This window comes from Manihot esculenta, chromosome 1 (genome assembly GCF_001659605.2).
Source record: "Manihot esculenta cultivar AM560-2 chromosome 1, M.esculenta_v8, whole genome shotgun sequence".
In the NCBI taxonomy this organism is placed as follows: domain Eukaryota; kingdom Viridiplantae; phylum Streptophyta; class Magnoliopsida; order Malpighiales; family Euphorbiaceae; genus Manihot; species Manihot esculenta.
In genome coordinates this window covers 19967701-19978187 of record NC_035161.2, presented here as the reverse complement: position 1 = coordinate 19978187, position 10487 = coordinate 19967701, and positions in this window count along the sequence as shown.

Sequence of the window (10487 nt, the reverse complement as noted above, 5' to 3'; positions counted from 1 at the left end):
GTGGAAGGAGATGCATGTTTAGGTTTTTAATGGGAGTTTTGATGATTTATGCATGTATACATGATTATGTGTTATGTTTGTTTTGTTGTTTGGGGTTATTAGATAGTTTTGGACCCCTGTGATCATATACATGAGTATATGTGTGGTGAGGAGTTGGAGTAGATATGGTTTGAGAGATTGAAGGGAAGGAGAAGATGGTTTGCCGTTGAAGCTGAGTTCTGGATGAACTCAGGTTCGGCAGCCGAAGGTTCATTCGGCCGCCGAACCTCTTGCATGGTGGCTTAGGCTGCCACAGCTTGCCCCCGCGAGTTGTGCATGTTCGGCTCTGTTTGGGGGATTCGGCCGCCGAAGGTGCCGCCGAAGGTGCTTGAGTTTCGTCTCTGGAGAGGACATTCGGCCGCCGAACCTGCAGCCGAAAGTGTCCTGTCCAGCTTTCTTTTGCATACTTTGCATGGATAGTTGAGTGAATATAAGGGGATTCTTGGGGAGTTTAAGAGAGTTATTCATAAGCTTGTTTGGTCCCTCATTTGAGTCCATCTGTATAGGTACAGACCAGAGGAACCAGAGAGAGCAGCAGTGAGTACTGCTCCAGAGGTTCAGAACCTGCAGAGTCAGTCAGTCCAGTTAGCCAGAGGTGAGTGGAACTAAACTTATGATTTTTAATTGAACCACAAACTGCTTTTAGCATATCTCATGCATCATGTTTATGCCATAGGTTGATTGCATTAGTAGTCACGAATATGTTGCATTGCATTGTGATTTGGTGATGTGAGTGAATGCTGAATGATCCAATAGTCTCAGACAGGAAGTCCAGGAGCCTTTGACTACGCCCTGGCAGGTATAGTGAAGTCCAGGAGCCTTTGACTACGCCCTGGCAGGTATAGCAAAGTCCAGGAGCCTTTGACTACGCCCTGGCAATGGTAAGTACAGAGGTGTTATATACACATATACATATATATGACAGGAAGACCAGGTGCTCGATTCTACGCCCTGGCACAGAGTTACTGGGACTATGTGGTGACAGGTTTACTCTTGATGTGGATTGTCTGTGATATGGTGCATTCCATGAGATCATATTTTACTGAGATGTTTTACTGTTCTACTCACTGGGCTATAGAGCTCATCCCACTCCCTTAACCCCAGGTTTGCAGGTTCAGTGTACAGTGTACAGGGACAGTCCAGCAGAGTACAGGAAAAGTGAAGAGATCTGTAATAGCTTAGAGTGGACATGTAATATGAAAGAGATGTAATAGTTGTTGCTTGACCTAGTGATGTATGGTTTGTACATGATCTGTATATGTATATATGTTTTCCTGTATGTGAAAACCAGGCTTAACAGGTATGAGTGAACCCATCTAGAGCAAGCTCTAGTCAGGGATACAGAGTACAGAGTACAGAGTACATGAGTACAGAGTACAGAGATAGTGCATGCACAGGTTAAGCCTTGGTTCAGAAAAGAGTTTTATTTTCACATAAAATGTATGATCATGTATGAGGTTTACAGGTACACAGAGAGTATAGCAGGCTTGCTACGGGTTCTGGCGGCCTTAAGCCGACCTGAATCCTAGCGCCGGTGACGGTCCATTTTGGGGTCGTTACAATTATGCCTGCGTGGGAATACCTGTCCTTGGTAGTGACCTTGTGCAACTGTTCACAGTTGTGACAAAGTCTCAAAGGTTCATCCTTCGTTTCTTACACCGACACTGGAACATTCCAGGGTGTAGTACTAAGTCGGAAAGTTATGCATGAATGTCTGTTGTAATGTCATAGTGGACATGATGTAATGTAATGTATAGATATGTACTATCATATACTGGATAGACTTGTGCTTTCCCTAGTGTCTTTGCTGTCGTGTGGTGTATGATTAATCCCTTTGTACATGAATCCTGTTTTACGTTTCTTGATGAGAAATGTGTGTATTAGGCTTAATGTATGGCTTTGATGTGATACCAGTGGATTGTGTTACAGATTCAAAGGGTTTCAATCCCTTGACCCACAGCAGATAGTAGTCCCTGGTATAGGCCCTGAGGGCCATTTCAGATTGACATATCTGAGTAGCAGTAGTTAAGCCTACCGAGTTTTACAGGATTGTTGAGTCGTTTTGTATCATGTATGGGATTTATCAGGTACACAGAGAGTACAGTTGGCTTGCTACGGGTCCCGGCGGCCTTAAGCCGATCTGGATCCTAGTGCCAGTGATGGTTTGGGCCGTTACAAAGGGGTACCGGTTTCCGGGTCGGTACAGGAGCGATTCATTTTAGGAAGAAAGGTAAACTAGCTCTAAGGTACATCGGACCCTTCGAAATTTCACAAAAGATTGGGAATGTATCTTACAAGTTAGATTTACTTGCTTCTATGGAGAGAATCCATCCGGTTTTCCATGTTTCCATGTTACGAAAGTTCGTGTCAGATTCGGGCAAGGTTCTTAATGAACCTAACGTAGAGATCCTAGGAGATCTCACCTATGTTGAGCAGCCAGTGCAGATCATAGACACGCAAATCAGAAAGCTGATGAACAAGGAAATCGCGATGGTGAAAGTCCTTTGAAATCACCACAACATGGAAGAGTGCACCTGGAAGACTCGGGAGTCCATGCTCCAGCAATACTGATAGAGCATAAATTAGTCCATTTTATCTTGATATTATTGATGATTATTTACATGATTTCTGCTTAATTTAGTGCTCTTGACATTATTTTGCAGAAAATGGTGAAAAAGGACATTTTGGAGAAAATACCCTTAAAACTGCCTTAATTGGAGCAAATGAGAGCAAGCCTGCCAAGTTGGAATCAAGTCAAGCTAAGTAAGGAAAGTTCTAAATAAGAAAAGTGGCAAATATGGAAAGAACATTCAGCCAAGGCAATTTGAATTTCAAATTTCAAATCTCTAAGTAGCCTTTTCCTTATTCAAGAAGCGAAGTCTCAAGTTGCCAGAAATGAAGAGCCAAATAAGGAAAGTATTTTGAATTTCAAATCTTCAAGATTCATTGTAATACCCGGCTAGAGTCCGGCATCGGAATTCTATTTTCCGATGGAGTTTCGGATGTCGGACGTCTCTAGAAGGGTTAGAGTGATGTTTTTCTAACATGTTTTGGTATGTTTCATAGTTTTCAAGCATAAGGAAATGAGTTTTTTGAGTGAAATGAACCAAGGCAGAAAAGCCAGGTTCGGCCGCCAAAGTTGAGGTTCGGCCGCCGAACATGCATGGCTTTCGGTTTCACGTGTGGCCGCCGAAGGTGGTCTGGCCAGCCACCTATAAATGGCCCTCAGTCGGTTGAAGCGGTAAGAGCACCGTTTCTTTCACTTGCTGAGGTGAAACTCTATCCTTTGTGAGTATTTCTTCATGTTTTCATGAAATCATGCAAAGATTTGATTAGTTTTTATGATCTTTTGAAGGTTTTAACTCAAAACTCAAAGTTGTGAAGTTTGGAGAGTTTGAAGGAGAGTTGCTCCAAAACTCCACGTTAGGATCATTCATCTGCTTGTTTTCAAAAGGTAAGTGAGGATCCTGAGCTTGTTTTTATATTTTCTGAAGGTTTTATGGGGTTTATAGAGAGAGATGCATGAATAGGGTTATGTGTGAGGTTTTGATGATTTTGTGCATAGAGCTTGTTTCTGGGTTGTTTGTGTTGTGTTTTTGGGGTTTTAAGGTAGTTTTTGACCCCTTTGAGCATATACTGAGGTGTATGCAAGTGGAGGAAGTGAGGTTGTGAGTTTGGAAGGGTTTTGGTGCGTTTTGGCGAGAGGCAGGGCATGTTTCTGCCCTGCAGATGAACTCAGGTTCGGCAGCCGAAGGTACATTCGGCAGCCGAACCCCTGAGGAGGTGTGAGGAGGTGGCTTTGGCTGCCTAAGCTTGCCCCCGAGCTTTTGGACTTTCGGCTCTTGAGGGAAGTTCGGCCGCCGAAGGTTAGAGACTTTCATCTCTGGAGTACCTTTTGGCCTTCGAAACTTGCCCCCGAAAGGGTTCGGCAGCCGAAAGTGGAAGTTCGGCCGCCGAAGGTGCTTGAGTTTCGTCTCTGGAGAGGACTTTCGGCCGCCGAACCTGCCTCCAAAAGTGTTCTGTCCAGCTTTCTTTTGCATGCTTTGCATGGATGTTAGAGTGAGTTTAAGGGGATTCTTGGGGAATTTAATAGAGTTGTTCATAGGCTAGTTTGGTCCCTCATTTCAGTCTATCTGTATAGGTATAGACCAGAGGAACCAGAGAGAGCAGCAGTGAGTTCTGCTCCAGAGCCTGCAGAGTCAGTCCAGTTAGCCAGAGGTGAGTGGAATTAAACTTAACTCTTTTACTTGCACAATGGAATGTTTTAGCATATCTCATGCATCATGATTATGCCATAGGTTGATTACATTAGTATCCACGAATATGTTGCATTGCATCGTTATTTGGTGATGTGAGTGAATGCTGAATGATCCAATAGTCTCAGACAGGAAGTCCACGAGCCTTTGACTACGCCCTGGCAGGTATAGAGAAGTCCAGGAGCCTTTGACTACGCCCTGGCAGGTATAGCAAAGTCCAGGAGCCTTTGACTACGCCCTGGCAATGATAAGTACAGAGGTGTTATATACACATATATCTATATGACAGGAAGACCAGGTGCTCGATTCTATGCCCTGGCACAGAGTTACTGGGACTATGTGGTGACAGGTTTGCTCTTGATGTGGCTTGTCTGTGATATGGTGCATTGCATGAGATCATATCTTACTGAGATGTTTTATTGTTCTACTCACTGGGCTATAGAGCTCATCCCACTCCCTTAACCCCAGTTTTGCAGGTTCAGTGTACAGTGTACAGGGACAGTCCAGCAGAGTACAGAAAGAGTAAAGAGATTTGTAATAGCTTAGAGTGGACATGTAATATTACAGAGATGTAATAGTTGTGTATAAAGTTAGAAATGTTCTTGACTTAGTGATGTATGTTTTGTACATGATCGGTATATGTATATATGTTTTGTTGTATGTGAAAAACCAGGCTTATCAAGTATGAATTAACCCATCTAGAGCAAGCTCTAGTCAGTGGTACAGAGTACAGAGTACAGAGTACAGAGTACAGAGTACAGAGTCCAGAGTACAGAGATAGTGCATGCACAGGTTAAGCCTTGGTTCAGACAAAAGTTTTTATTTTCACAGAAAATGTATGATCATGTATGAGATTTACAGGTACACAGAGAGTATAGCAGGCTTGCTACGGGTTCTGGAGGCCTTAAGCCGACCTGAATCCTAGCGCCGGTGACGGTCCATTTTGGGGTCGTTACAGATTTGGTATCAGAGCCCTAGGTTCACATGATCGGACCTATAGAGACAGTGTCGGGCTCATAAAGGTTAGAAGTGGTCAAGCACAATAGGAAATCATGTCCACTAGGATAGGGTGTTGAGTCCTATCTGCTATGATATGCCATGAGTTTTGCATGTGCATGACTGATATGTGATGTTTATGTGCTAAAGTGCTATGTTATGTGTTGTTTTCCAGAGAGTCAAGATGAGAGGAACTCGTCGATCAGCTCGATTGACTGGAGTCCCACCAGAGAGTGAGAGACCAGCTGCTCGTCCTCCTGCATTGCCGAGGGCAAGGTCTCAGCGATCTAGCAGGGAAGGTACGTCCATAGACCCTAGAAGGTCTGTAGACGAGAGCAGAAGAGGTACAGCGAGAGGAGAAAGATCAGAAGAAAGGAGGGAGGCTATGGAGATTGATCAGTCTAGAGATGATAGTATGGGTGTAGGCAGATTTGAGGAAGGTATGGGAGAGTCGCAGGGAGGCGCTCAGGCCTCAGGTTTTGGTTATCCAGCCTTTCCGCAGGACCCAGAGTATCCGATGGGAGGTATGTCGGAGTACTCTAGTTTTGTCCCATATCCTCCGTACATGCCATATATGCCTTATCCTCCTTATTACCCACCATATCTTATGTATCCACCTTCCCCTACCCATCCAAGTATAGCACACCCAGAGCCAAATGACCCAGTACCACCACCCGAACCAGTAGCCCCTGTTGTTGACAGACATCAACCTAGCTCATCTGGAGGTAAGGTACAAATGACGGAGTACTTGAAATTGGATGCTCCTAAGTATAACACGGGAGATGATCCATTTGAATACCTCAGATCAGTTAGGATGATAACCAGTGAATTGGGAGCTGATGATAGTAGAGCCATTGAGATGGCAGGGTTTACACTTAAATGCAAAAAGGCCAGAGAATGGTTCAAGAATTATGTGGAACCCAGGATGACCAGTATGTCTTGGGGAGAGTTCGCCAATGAATTTGCAGGGTGGGCTTTTCCTGACAGTTCTAGGGAGATGAAAGTCATAGAGTTTGAACAATTGAGACAGACAGATGAGATGAGTGTTGATGAATTCACAGATAAGTTCCTGGATTCGCTTCAGTATGTGGGTCAAGCCTATGATACTGATCAGAAGAAGGCAAGGAGATATACTATGAGACTGCATCCCAGGTATTCTTCCTTGATTCTTCCAGCAGAAAAGGAGAGTTTCCACACTATAGTAGACGCAGCCAGGAAAATGGAAGCTAGTGCCAATATTCAGAAACAGTCAAAGGCACAGGCTTCGGGTTCTAAAGCCCCCACTTCAGGCAGCAAGAGATGGGATAGAGCAAAAGGAACAAAGAGTAAGTTCTAGGATAAAGTCAAGTCAGGTCTGGGAATAGGTAGTGGCTCAAGCTCTAGCACAGCTCCAGTATGCAGAAGATGCGGAAAACCACATGGAGGAGTTTGTCGGTTGGGATCTACAGCTTGTTTTAGATGTGGACAGGAAGGGCATATTGCTCGAGATTGTCCTTAGGTGACTTTGGCACCATCCCAGCAGATGAGTTCAGGCAGTGTGGTACAACCAATTGTACAGCCAGCAGCTCCAGTCATGCCTCAGAGTAGTGGCAGAGGTAGAGGGAGAGGGGCAGCCTCTACTTCAGCAGCAGGTTCCCGAGGTGGAAATCCGGTAGCCCCAGCACGGATTTTCACTGTGACACAGGAGGAGGCTAATATGTCGAACACAGTGGTGTCAGGTAATCTCATCATTGGGTGTTCAGATGTGTATGCTTTGATGGACCCCTGTGCTTCTCATTCCTTTATTGCTTCGAGAGCCATAGAGAGATTGGGTTTGATCAGTTCTGAGTTAGAGTATCCTCTCTGGGTCAGTGGACCTAAATGTGACCCATCAGTGGCAGTGTCAGTCTGTCGTTTCAGTCCAGTGTTCATAGAGGGTAGATGCCTTCCAGCTGACCTTGTGTTTCTAGACTTGACAGATTTTGATGTCATTCTAAGGATGGATTGGCTATCTGCATATAGTGCTACTTTGGACTGTAGAGAGAAGATAGTTAGTCTCAGAGACCAGGATGGGTCAGAGTGTGTCTTCAGAGGAGACAGGAGAGGTACACCCAGAGGTATGATTTCAGCCCTTCAGGCTCGTCGTTTGCTTAGGAGGGGTTGTCAGGGGTTTCTAGCTCATGTGAGAGAGCTAGATAGTCAGGTTAGGGAACCAGCCACAGTATCAGTAGTCCGAGAGTTTCTCGATGTTTTCCCAGACGCACTTCCAGGACTACCACCTGGTAGGGAGATAGAATTTGAAATAGAATTGCTGCCTGATACCAGACCTATCTTTATTCCTCCCTACAGGATGGCGCCAGCAGAGTTAAAAGAGTTAAAAGAGCAGTTGCAGGACTTGGTAGATAAGGGTTTCATCCGCCCTAGTACCTCACCTTAGGGTGCTCCAGTGCTTTTTGTCAGAAAGAAGGATGGCTCCCTCAGACTTTGTATCGACTACAGACAGTTGAACAAGGTCACTACCAAGAATAGGTATCCTTTACCTCGGATTGATGATCTATTTGACCAGCTAGCTGGAGCAGGTTGTTTCTCTAAAATAGATCTGAGATCCGGATATCATCAGTTGAGAGTCAGAGAGGCAGATGTGCCAAAGACAGCTTTCAGAACCAGATATGGGCATTATGAGTTCTTAGTGATGCCGTTCGGGTTGACTAACGCCCCTGCAGCATTTATGGATCTCATGAACAGAGTGTTCAGTGAGTTTCTGGATCACTTTGTCATTGTGTTCATCGATGATATTTTAGTGTATTTCAGAGATGCAGAGGAGCATGCCCAGCATCTGAGGATAGTTCTGCAGACACTGAGAGAGCATGGTTTGTATGCCAAGTTCTCGAAGTGTGAGTTTTGGTTGCGGAGCATTGCCTTCTTGGGACATGTAGTATCAGCAGAGGGTATTGAGGTAGATCCCAAGAAGATAGAGGCTGTAGCTAACTGGTCCAGACCCACGACAGTGACTGAGATTAAAAGCTTTCTGGGACTGGCAGGTTACTATAGGCGGTTCATTCAGAACTTCTCAAAGATAGCAGCTCCTATGACCAAACTGACTCAGAAAAACCAGAAGTTTGTCTGGTCAGACCAGTGTGAAGAGAGCTTTGAGGAGCTCAAGAAGAGGTTGACAACAGCACCAGTGTTAGCTCTGCCTATCAGTAATGAGGATTTCACAGTGTTCTGTGATGCATCTCGAGTGGGATTGGGTTGTGTTTTGATGCAGAGTGATAGGGTGATAGCTTATGCTTCTAGACAGTTGAAGAAGCATGAGTTGAATTACCCCACCCATGACCTCAAGATGGCAGCAGTTATCTTTGCACTTAAGATGTGGCGGCATTACCTCTACGGGGTTAAATGCGAGATCTTCACCGATCACAAGAGCTTATAGTACATCTTGAGTCAGAGAGAACTGAATTTGCGGCAGAGAAGATGGGTTGAATTGCTCAGTGATTATGATTGTAAGATCCAGTATCATCCGGGTAAGGCGAATGTTGTGGCAGACGCCCTAAGCCGGAAGTCACTAGGCAGTTTATCCCATATAGCAGCAGAGCGGAGACCAGTCGTGATGGAGCTTTATAGAAGAGGGGTTATAGCTAGAGTTGTCTGGTACAGGTGCGTTGATAGCACAGATAAGAGTGACACCTGTGTTTCTGGAGCAGATAGCTCAGAGACAGCACGAGGACCCAAAGTTGATGAAAATTGCCAGGACTGTTCAGTCAGGCAACAGTGTAGAGTTCAGATTTGATAGCAAAGGGATCCTCCACTATGGGAGTCGACTTTGTGTACCAGATAGGGGCAGTGTGAAGGAAGACATTATGAGGGAAGCTCATAATGCGAGGTATAGTGTTCACCCAGGAGCCACCAAGATGTACCAGGATCTGAAAAGGATTTATTGGTGGCCAGCCATGAAGAAAGAAGTGGCGCAGTTCGTGACAGCCTGTGAGGTGTGTCAACGGGTGAAACTAGAGCATCAGAAACCAGCCGGAATGCTTAACCCATTATCAATTCCAGAATGGAAATGGGAGAACATAGCCATGGATTTTGTAGTGGGTTTACCAGCTACGTCCAACAAGATAGACTCTATATGGGTGATTGTGGACAGACTCACGAAATCTGCTCATTTTCTTCCTGTACGGAGTAACTATTCTGTGGATAAGTTGGCACAGGTATATCTGGATGAGATAGTAAGATTACATGGAGTTCCAGTGTCTATAGTTTCAGACAGAGGACCTCAGTTCACCTCCAGATTTTGGCGAAGTCTGCAGAGTGCGATGGGCACGAGACTAGATTTTAGCACTGCTTTCCATCCACAGACTGATGGACAGTCAGAAAGGACCATCCAGACCATTGAAGATATGCTTCGATTGTGTGTGTTAGACTTTGGCGGTTCTTGGCGGCAGCATCTACTGTTGGTAGAGTTTGCCTACAATAACAGCCATCATGCTAGCATAGGGATGGCTCCTTATGAAGCTTTGTATGGGAGGAAGTGCAGATCACCTGTTTGCTGGGAAGAGGTAGGAGAGAAGGCTCTTGCAGGGCCAGAGTTAGTAGAGATTACCAGTAGAGTGGTGCCCATGATCAGAGAGAGAATCAGAACAGTTCAGAGCAGACAGAAAAGTTATGCAGACGTTCGCAGAAAGCAGTTAGAGTTCCAGGAGGGTAATTGGGTATTGCTGAAAGTGTCTCCAATGAAAGGAGTGGTTCGTTTTGGGAAGAAGGGTAAATTAGCTCCATGGTACATTGGACCCTTTGAGGTGTTGCAGAGGATCGGAAATGTGTCGTATAAGCTGGATTTACCTGCTTCTATGGAGAGAATTCACCCGGTATTTCATGTTTCTATGCTACGGCAGTTTGTGTCAGATCCGAATCAGGTTCTGAGTGAGCCTGAGGTGGAGATTCTTACAGATCTCACCTATATAGAGCAGCCCATGCGGATTCTGGACACACAGATCAGACAGCTAAGAAACAAAGAAATCCCAATGGTGAAAGTCCTGTGGAACCACCATAATCTAGAAGAGTGCACCTGGGAGACGCGAGAGTCGATCCTCCAGCAGTATCCATATTTGTTTTGAGGTTAGTTTCCTCCTTTTTATGTGTTCATTGTTTGTTTTAGGCACATTCGAGGACGAATGTTCTTAAGGGGGGGAGAATGTAATACCCGGCTAGAGTCCG